Genomic DNA, 10,458 nt, shown 5'->3' with positions numbered 1-10,458 from the left:
AGTGTGTAGCCTACATTGACAGTTTGGAGCAAATAGCCTGAATCCATTTAAACAACTGCTATAGCTTTGTAGCCGGTTAGGCAGAGAAATTGCCTGGAAAAGGTGTGTTCTGTATGATTTCTCTAATTGTGTTTCTGTCTGTTTCAGACTTTGTTTTCTTTAGCCAATATCACAATCACAATATCACTTCCAAGAGGAATGAGTAAACTTAAGAAACCAAGGGGCCTGTCGCCCGCTAGAGATGCGAGTGCTGTGAAGAAAACTGAGTTCCCAAGTATGGGTATATGTGCATGTGTAATTTGTCGAGGGCGAAGGCGGTCGAACCGGCGGTTATTCAGAACCAAAAGTCTCTGTACCTGTGTCTGTCTGTCTTTCTGAATCCCTTTTATCTGAGTCCCTTTATGCCCATATATGGAGATCCCTGATGTCATCAATATGACGGCATACACTGGACTCCCAGGTACTACAGTATGATAATGGGTTCTGCACTAAATCCTCTGACAACAGTCCAATGGGTACAACGGGAATCGGCCTAGTATTACTAAAACCGTGATCCCCAAACACCCATTTTGGGCCGCGGATCCATATTGAATAAATATCCCGCTTTTTTCCTACCAAAAATGATTTTTTTTTTGTTCACTTTTTTATTTCCAAAAGATATTCAGACAGTAAGAATAAATCTGAGAGTATTTTTTACTTTTTTTTAAATTGTGAAAATAGACAATCTACAGATTGGCTAAGTGTGTCCCCTCAGGAGACCAAATTTCTCTTATGAGTCTTGAGATTTGAGAAGTTTGGGAACCCCTGCAAAAAGAAATCTGTGTGTTGACGCTGGGATTTCCGGCTCTCTGACAATGAACTGTGGAGCAGCTAAGATAATAACTTCCAGCTGCCGAAACATCTGCAAGGCACGGCAACATTATGCAGTGAGTCATCGCATCACTATGAACTGGGATAATATCCTGTGTATATAAGTGTATATATGTCATACTGTACTTGTACCTTTGTGTTCATTGGTTTCTTAGCAATACAGTAGACGGTCTCCTGGCTAGAGAGGCAACACAAGGAATATCATCGTCCCCTTCAGCTGGGTTGAGTCGGGGAGCAAAACACTCATACTGAACCATTTCATCCTTTACTTATAGAGTCTAATGCATTGGTTCGCAAAGTAGGGTCCGGGGGTCCTTGGGGGGGGGGGGGGGTTCCAGGGCGTTCCCAGTAAAAAATTGTATTATAGCATCACAGTCATTTTAAGCACTTTATCCATTTATACGTTGGAACAATTTAGATTTTTATTTTTTACAAATCTTCTCTTCTGGGGGTCCCTGGCACAAAACATTTTCAGATGGGGGTCTGCGGCCAAATATATATGAATTTGGGGGTCCTTGGCACGAAAAAGTTAGTTCTTGTAGTTGAAAAGAGCCATTAGACCAGTAGTACTAAGTGAACTAAGTGCCACAAAATGTCACATCTCACAGGTTCTGAATTTGTTTCCAGATAAGGTTCTCACGGCTCGTTTTTTTTAAATGACGTAGCTCCTCCTTCAGGGGTGGTTCTGGTTATAATGGAAATGTAAATGGAAAACCATCACAAAACTTCAGTTCAGAAGAGTTTAAGGTTATGGATGGTTTTGGGTTAGCGGTGGCACTCAAAAAGAGCTTTTAGTGTCTGTTCATTCTCTTGCCCCTGACCTTTGTTGATGGTGACTAAGAGGCAACATGACACAATCCATCTTAGGTGTATCACACCAAAATATATTTGTGACCTCTTGTGGAGCTTTCCGCAAGTTCCTTTCTGAAGTTTAGATTCTTTTGTCTGGTCCTTTCTGAAGTCTTCCACTGTCTTCTGTGCAGACTGTCCTGTGTTTATCTGAAAAGTTAGGTATTTGTTTAAATTATGGGACTTTTAAAATGTTAAAATGTAAATTGTGTATCTGTTTACACATAAATAACATACATTTTATATGTAACTGTAGTTAACACAACGCATTACAGGAGTACTTACTGTACCTGTGGCCTCGGACGGCTCCAATGACCTGCTCCAGCTCATTCTCTGGCGATTCTCCTCACGGTGCTCAACGGAGAAGTGAAGATAAATGTTTGAAATAAATTAGACGAACATAACCATGGCTATGTAGGCAGCCACTGCCCAACCAAAATTAATGAATTAATCTATGCTTGAATATACTCATTGCTTCGATTAAACCCTTTCTTGCATGAGTAATGTTAGGACAGAGCTAGATAATTTGTATTACTACTAATCACATGTAAACATGCACTCTACGTACACACAACTTATTTCTGAAAAGGCTATTTTGCAGGAGATATTCCCACTACAGTGAACATAATGCATTTATCATCAATAGACCGACAAAGCGACTTAACATGTGACTATAGTGGACACAATGCATTACAGAATGAATAGGACTGCATGAGCCTGTGGCCTCAGGGGCTTAATGCAATCACATGTTAATACAAGGTTTGCCTCCTTGTAATTTAAGCCAATGAAGTAGCCTATGTATGTTAATGGTTTTTTGTATGCACACAATAAGTATTTGCTTTATCTTGCAGTCTTACAGGATTGTGGTCAGTCATGCACATCCCTGATGACAAACAGTAAGTCATGTTTGTCACAACAGAGAGAAAGAACACCTGCTGTAACAGTCATGCCTGCTGCACGCACGCACGCACGCACTCACACTCTCACACACACACACACACACACACACACACACACACTTGACTACTGTGTTCAGTAGTCAAGTCATTTTTATTTATATAGCACATTTATAAACAACAGCCGTTGATCCAAAGTGCTTTCCAATCAAGCATGACTAGCAAAAACATGACATATAAAAGCTAAATTAAAACATGCAAGCAAAATGTAAACAAGTAACTCACAGTAAAGGCTCGTCACAGTAGGCCCGTCATGTCCGTGCATGCGCAGTACGGTGGTCTTGCAGCTCTTTTCTGCCCAGGTTTTTTGCCAAGCTGAGACACAGAGGGGATGTGCAAATAATGTCCATCATTTGATGTGATCTTCTGTGTCTTCACTGAACGCCTCACTTTTAAGACGTTTTAGAAAGTGACCTCCTTTTCTGTTGGACTTTTACTATCCCATATACTATTTCCCTCACAATAGTTCCTCTGTCCGTACAGGCTTCTTCTCATATCCAAATATTGCAGCTCAGATATGGACCAAACTAGAGTCTCAATATTAAATCGGGGTGGGTTCGAGGTTTGCAGTTTGTAATACATTTGATGACATGGTTCATTGACTCACAGGCCATTGACAAAGCATTGGGCGCTTAAAGTTAAATATTTCAAAAACTGCAAATAATTTCAAAGTAAAACATCTCAAGGATGCATGTCCACAGTAAGGTGGAATTTTTTAACTGTGAGTGAAAGTGTTTTTTTGAGGTCCCAAAATCTTTCATCGACCTCCATTATAAATTTCTGAACTTTTAAAGGAGTATATTTCTGAAACTATGAAACATTTCAAAGATTCCTTTTCGGGCAAACATGTCCACAGTAAGATGAACATTTTAAAGTTTGAATGGGGTTTCTAGGTGCAAGTATATAGAACTAGTAGCCTGCCAAAAAGTTGCACCTTTTTCCCTTGTATTTCTTCTGTAAAACTTTAGCTGGGAAGAGTTCTTTCAGACATAACCCCCCACCTTTAACTATCAGGAAACAGGGGAGGGACGCAGTCCCCCCGATGGTCCTCTGTGTACGTTGATGGCATGGGACTTGAACCTGCAAACTGTCTGTAGCAGAGGCAACCGATCAAGATCAAGAGAAACCGAACCCTACCACTGCGCCAACACACCTTTGGGCCCTCAACAGGTGTCTTCTAGTGCTTTTGACTTGCTTTTTTGTATTTTGGCCTTGAAAATGTCAAAGTATTACAACATGGGATGACGGTGATTTGAACATAGAACCTCTGTGCTGAAAGTCTGCTCTTTAGACCACCTCTCAGCTATTCAATCATGTCTCTTTGTAATTTTGACTTGCTTTTTTGTATTTTGGCCTTGAAAATTTCAAAGTACTACAACATTGAAATATGGGACAACTGGGATTTGAACATGGCACCTTTGTGCTTAGAGTCTGATCTTTAGACCATTACACCATCTCTCAGCCACTCACGCCATGTCTCTTTGTAGTGTTGAAGCGTTATTTTGTGTTAGCCTTCAGTTAGTAAAGTTGAAATAATCTTGGCAGATGTCTCTTAGTACTGTTGAAGTGTTCTTTTATATGTCAGCCTTCAGTCAGTAAAGGTGAAAAGCAATGAACCATAGAAGGACTGGGATTTGAAAATGGCATTTCCATGCTGAGATTCTGATCTTAAAACCACTACACCATCTCTCAGCCACTCCCATCATTTGTCTCTTCGTACTGTTGAAGCTCTCTTTTGTATGTTAGCCTTCAGTTAGAGTAATGAAAGACTGGTATTTGAACTTGGAACATCTGTACTGGGAGTCGGATCACTAACCCAGTAGGGAATCTCTCACTGATTCACAACATATGTCTCTTAGTACTGTTGGAGCACTCTTTTATATGTTAGCCTACAGTTAGTAAAGTTGAAAAGTAATGAACAATAGAAAGACTGGGATTAGAACATGGAACCTCTGTACTGAGAGTCGGATCACTAGCTCACTAGGGCATCTCTCACTGATTCATAGCATATGTCTCTTAGTAATTTTGGAGCGCTCTTTTGTATATATTAGCCTTAAGTTACGTAAAGTTGAAAAGCAATGAACTTTAGGAGAATTGGGATCTGAACATGGAACCTCTGTGCTGACAGTTTTATCCATAGACATATATAGGTAGACGCCTCCTTCGGCTCTGAGGCATGTGTATCTTGGGCGCCATTTTAGCGTAGGAGAGCTTCCCTGAAGCTTCCGCGTGTGTCACAGAAGGGGGCGTTCGGTAGGCCAATCAGAGGCAGGTGGGGGCGGGACAACTAGATTCTGACAGGTCTTAGAAAAGACGCACTGTGATTGTCCTGTAGTCAACGTGCTGTGAGCGCTGTGATTGGCCAGTAGTCACTTTGAGTGTCCGTTTGCCTACGCGAAAATGGCGGCCGCGATACAAGTTGCTCCAACGAACTGCAGAGGCCAATGAGGTATCTAGGTTTCTATATCTATGGTTTTATCACTATCCCATTACCCCATCTCTCACTGGCTCATGGCAGATGTCTCTTAGTAATCTTGAAGTGTTCTTTTATATGTCTGCCTTCAGTCAGTAAAGTTGAAATAGGCCAGCATTGAACTATAGGAGGGCTGGGACTTGAACATGGAATGTCTGTGCTGAGAGTCTGTTCATTAGACCACTTCACCATCACTCAGCAGATGTCTTCTATAATTCTTGAAGCGTTCTTTTGTATGTTAACCTTCAGTTAGTAAAGTTTAATTACTTCGGCATTTAAAGCTGCATTATTATAACTACTATTATTTGGCTTTAAAGCGAGCCCACATTGTTTCTTTAGGAACAATATTTTCAAGTTTTATTTAAGGATTTATTTTTTGTGGTTTTCCCTCCACGCGCCCTTTTTTAGCTCCAAGTAGAGTGATTTTTTTATTTAAGCATTTCATTTTTTAGAACTCCCCATTCATTTTATAATCTATTAACTTTTTTCTCCCATTGTTTCATATTATTGGTTTGATATGAGTTGTTTTATTGAGACACGCATGTACCTTACCACTATACCACGTGGTTCATACTCAGCTAATTCTATTGCGTGCTCTTCATTGAAAGACTACAGGTAGAGCGAGGCACAAACTTGGGAAAAACTTTTTTTTAACCATGGCATGGATCTCGGCGAGATCCGTACTGTTTCCTTCAGAACAGGGACTAGCTTTTTGGAGAAATATTAAATGAATGCTGTGCAGTGGGTCTGGTACTAAACTCACAATCGTCTTTAACAGTTGTGAGGGAATCATCTGTAAAGATGTTTTCAAGGATGGCTCTCCATTTTGCATCCAACTCAACCTTTTCTCTAATGTCATGATCTGTATTTCTTCAGTGAACTAACTAACTAACTAACCTGTTCGTTTTCATGTTATATTTTATCGCTTTTTAGCACCTGCCCAACTTTGGGTGTGGATGTGCATGTCTTTCCTCCCTTTATATTAAACTTCTGTCGACATAGCACTCCTGGTACAATTGGCCACATTCAAGTCTAAATAGTGAAAGGAGGAGCATTTCTTACTTTCAAATTCTGTTGGCACACCTTTGACTTTGAAAAACGCTTTTTTTGGTAACAGACAACAGGAAGTGGTTGGTGATCGTGGAAGCAGCAGTGTGCTTCAACAAAGTCTCAAGTGTGCAGGGATTCTGCACACTTGAAGGCTACAGCCTACAGTATGTACGCGCGCGTGCGTGGAATCTGGCTTAGTAAACAGTTGGCCAGGGCTTTGTGTACCATGTTCTAATTGAAGTGGACTACTGCCAATTAGTGAAATACTCCTTGAGCTTTAAAGGGTACAGTGTCTGATATTCCACTCATGTACACATTGTGCAGACATACATGTATCTGTGTTCAAACACAGATGTTGTTTTGATCATGTATTTTTTTTCTCCTTTTAAAAATAAATAAATAAGAGTGGTATGTCGATACTGTTTTTCTTAAATTTTTATTTATTGAAATAATGCAGAGGAGCTACTGGTCCCTGTTGAGACAATGAGATAGTAGAGAGGGGCATAGGGGAAGCACAAGAGTTTCTGGTGGGATTTGAACACAAGCCAGCAGGGGCATGCCATGGGTTTCCATACACAGGCACACTTACTTTCATGTAACTACTGTATTTCACCACAAGATAGAGACAAAGGACCAGACAAATTATGCTTCCAATACCAACAGTGGAGAGTTCTAGTTTTGACAGGAGGTACAGTACAGTTCCTAAGCTGTTTGACCATAACATGTGCCACCTAGTGTTCTGGAATGCTCTGTTGCTTTTGCTAATTTGGCCTACAATAGAAACCATAGGCTAATGAGTTAAATGGTCATCATGATAAGTTGTATTCGATTTTTGTTACAGAACTCTTGGATGGAAACATATCATAATTGGCACTGACAAAATATGAAGGGTTATAAATGTACGTGTTGTTTAATGTAAGTTAATATGCAACTATAGCTGTAACTGTCTTTTTGCCTGGTCGAATACACCGGTATCAGGTTTTTAGGGATACGTTTTGTGTGTGTGTGTGTGTGTGTGTGTGTGTGTGTGTGTGTGTGTGTGTGTGTGTGTGTGTGTGTGTGTGTGTGTGTGTGTGTGTGTGTGTGTGTGTGTGTGTGTGTGTGTGTGTTAGTGGAATCTGGCTTAGTAAACAGTTGGCCAGGGCCTTGTGTACCGTGTTCTAATTGAAGTGGACTACTTCCTGCCAATTAGTGAAACACTCCTTGAGCTTTAAAGGGAAAACCCAAAGGGTACAGTGTCTAGAGGCCTCTTTGAAATATGCACTAGAAAAAGATTATATCTTGGCTATCCGACATCAAGCAAGTAAATAATTAGTTTTTGCTTTTTTGCCCTGTTTTTGAACTTGCACTACATATAGCTTTATCGGGTCAAGGTAGCATGGTTGTGATTGAGCACACAGCATGCTGGCCTCAACACTACTAAACAGTAGAGGGCGGTATTGCGGTATGGTAAGACATGGCTCTCAACTAATTCAGTGACCTTTAACCAGTATCATTCTGTGCCAAAAATATTTCTGGCTATATCACCCCTGTGCCAAGGCCAAAAATACATTGTAAAAAAAAAGTGCTTTGGAGCCGAGATACAGCCTTTTCAGTAAGAAGTTAAACAAGAAGTGAATGGAGCAGCAAATCTTCAAATCATCATATCTTGGGTTCTGAACCTTTTTTTTCAAAAAAAAAAAAAAAAAAAGGGTTTTTTTTTTTTTTTTTTCATGACGTCTCAGACGTCATTGGCACTCTGGGCTTATGAAAAACGTGACGTCTGCGACGTCATTGGCACTGAATGAGTTAAGGTCAGGTTCAACACTATTCTCATTGCTCACTGCTTATTGTGTGTCTGGCTGCCGTTCATGGCAGCTACAGTGACATTCGACAGAGTCTTGGTCTTGAAACAGCTATAGCCTTCTTTTGGTCATCTCAAACTACAAATGATTAAGATATGACAATAATGGAAATGCATTTTAATGACATTACTAAACATCTCTCTGTTTGCTCTCACTGAAAGAGTAATTCTGGGTAAATAACAGTAAAACAGATGGTTTTAAACAATAACCTACATCTGAGTCATGCTGTCATAATGAACTGTGCTCATAGGGATGTATCTGGTAGATTCCCTTAAACCTCAAATATGACCTCAAAGAAATCACTAGTGTGAAAGGACTGGTGGCACAAGAGTAAAGGAGAGTCTTGGCAATTTGAGGGTTAGGGGTTTGAATATTGGTCTCAGTTAATCTTTATTTTTGGTCTTTGTAAGGCGAGGATCATGGAGGGAGCCCACCTCCCTTGTCACGCTCTCTTTGACGTTCGGTAGGACAGGGAGGAGCGCGGAGGGAGCCCACCCCCAGAGGGAGAAAAATGGATGGAGCCCACCTCCAGGGGGAGGAGCTTAAGAAATGTACATTTTAAGCAGAGCAATTTTTTATTTAACAATTTAGTTTTTGTTTTTCCCCACATTCATTTGATTTTATTGGGGCATTTCATATTTTTGGTTAATTTATTTCTATTTTTGTATTTCCTGTCACCAGTTTGATCACAGTTTTTTTTTTTTTTTGTGCATTTATGTTTTGTTGTATTACATCATCAGTTTGATTTGATAGTTGTATTGTTTGAGTAGTTTTGTTTTTGTTGAGTTTTGAATTATTTATCTCTTGAGCCATCTTGGCATGGACAAGGCAAGGAAAGGAGATTATAATACTTAAACCACTTTTTAGAATGTAGATGGAGTGACATTTTTTCTTTAGGAAGTTTGAACGCTAAACCTTCTGTTTATAAACCCCTGATTAATCTCTTGAGCTACGCTTATATGGCAGATGCAACTGAGAATGTAATATGTAATACCACCTTTTAGAATTTAGACTGAGGGTGAAAAATGTTCTTCCGGAGTTTTAAACCCCAAACCTTTGGTTTATTAACCCCTGATTTATCACTTGAGCCATGCTGTCATGAAAGATGAAACTGATAATGTAATTCTTATCCCACCTTTTAGAATTTAGACGGAGATTGAAAAATGTTCTTTAGGAGTTTCAAACGCTAAACCTTTGTTTTTTAAATCCCCTGACTTATCTCTTGAGCCACTCTGGCATGGAGGATGCATCTGAGAATGTAATGTGCTCTTCAGCGAAAGATTAGAGCCAGTTAAAAACTAGGAAAAAAATACCCATCCTTGGTTTTGAACCAAGACCCATCGGTTTACAAAGCACAGACATACTGTATCTCCTGCACCACAGAAGCATGCATGACTTTTGTGACAACTATTACATGGGATTTAGATACAGAGTGGAGTTTACATGCAGAGTGACAATCTTACAAAAGGTGTATTTGAACCAAATACACCAGGGCCATGACACTGACACCAGAATACTGAGACCAGAATACTAAGCAGGATACTGACACCAATTTCCTCGAGGCTAAATTCACTATTTGAGGCAAGGTGATATTAGTCCGTCTCAAGACACGGCCTACTCTGGCTCTCATTTGTGGTTGAATTTGTTCTGAGGGTGGGTAAGCTCAAGCTTTCAAATTCCACAGTATAAACCTGTGTATATGTTTAAAATGTGACAATTTGAGAATAAAATGACATAATCACATATGTATTTTATGTATTTAAAATACAGAAAAGACTAGATCTGAAATTATGTTGATACAAATTACTTTTTAAGTGCCCATACCTGTTTGCGAAAGTATAGCCCGGACTCTCTCACACGCACGCACGCACACACACACACACACACACACACACACACACACACACACACACACACACACACACACACACACACACACACACACACACACACACACACACACACACACACACACACACACACACACACACACACACACACACACACACACACACAAACGGAGAGGGGTGAAACTATAATCTCCATCCCCGGCCTTTTCGGTATGGCGGAGATAACAAACAAACAGGAATGTGTCTTAATACAGGCAGAGTTGAACATTTTACAAACAGACTCTTCACAAGTATGTTTATTATAAAAACAAACAAAAAAATAACACAGTGGCTGAGAAATACAAAATTCATAAAAATAAAAATAAAAATAAACTTCCATTGGAGTAAATTCAAAATGGGATGAAAAAAATACATTTTAAGACAATATGTGATGGCATTTATACAAATAATATGCTTAATCAAACACATATTTCAGATGATATAAATATACATACTTATATTGAGAAAGTATTCAGTGCATTTCCTTCACAATGTTTGCGTTTGTTTTGCGCTTTAAGTTGGCAAAA

The sequence above is a fragment of the Gymnoscopelus braueri genome, assembly GCF_963280865.1.
Source record: "Gymnoscopelus braueri genome assembly, chromosome: 12".
Lineage (NCBI taxonomy): Eukaryota > Metazoa > Chordata > Actinopteri > Myctophiformes > Myctophidae > Gymnoscopelus > Gymnoscopelus braueri.
This window is presented reverse-complemented; position numbering follows the sequence as displayed.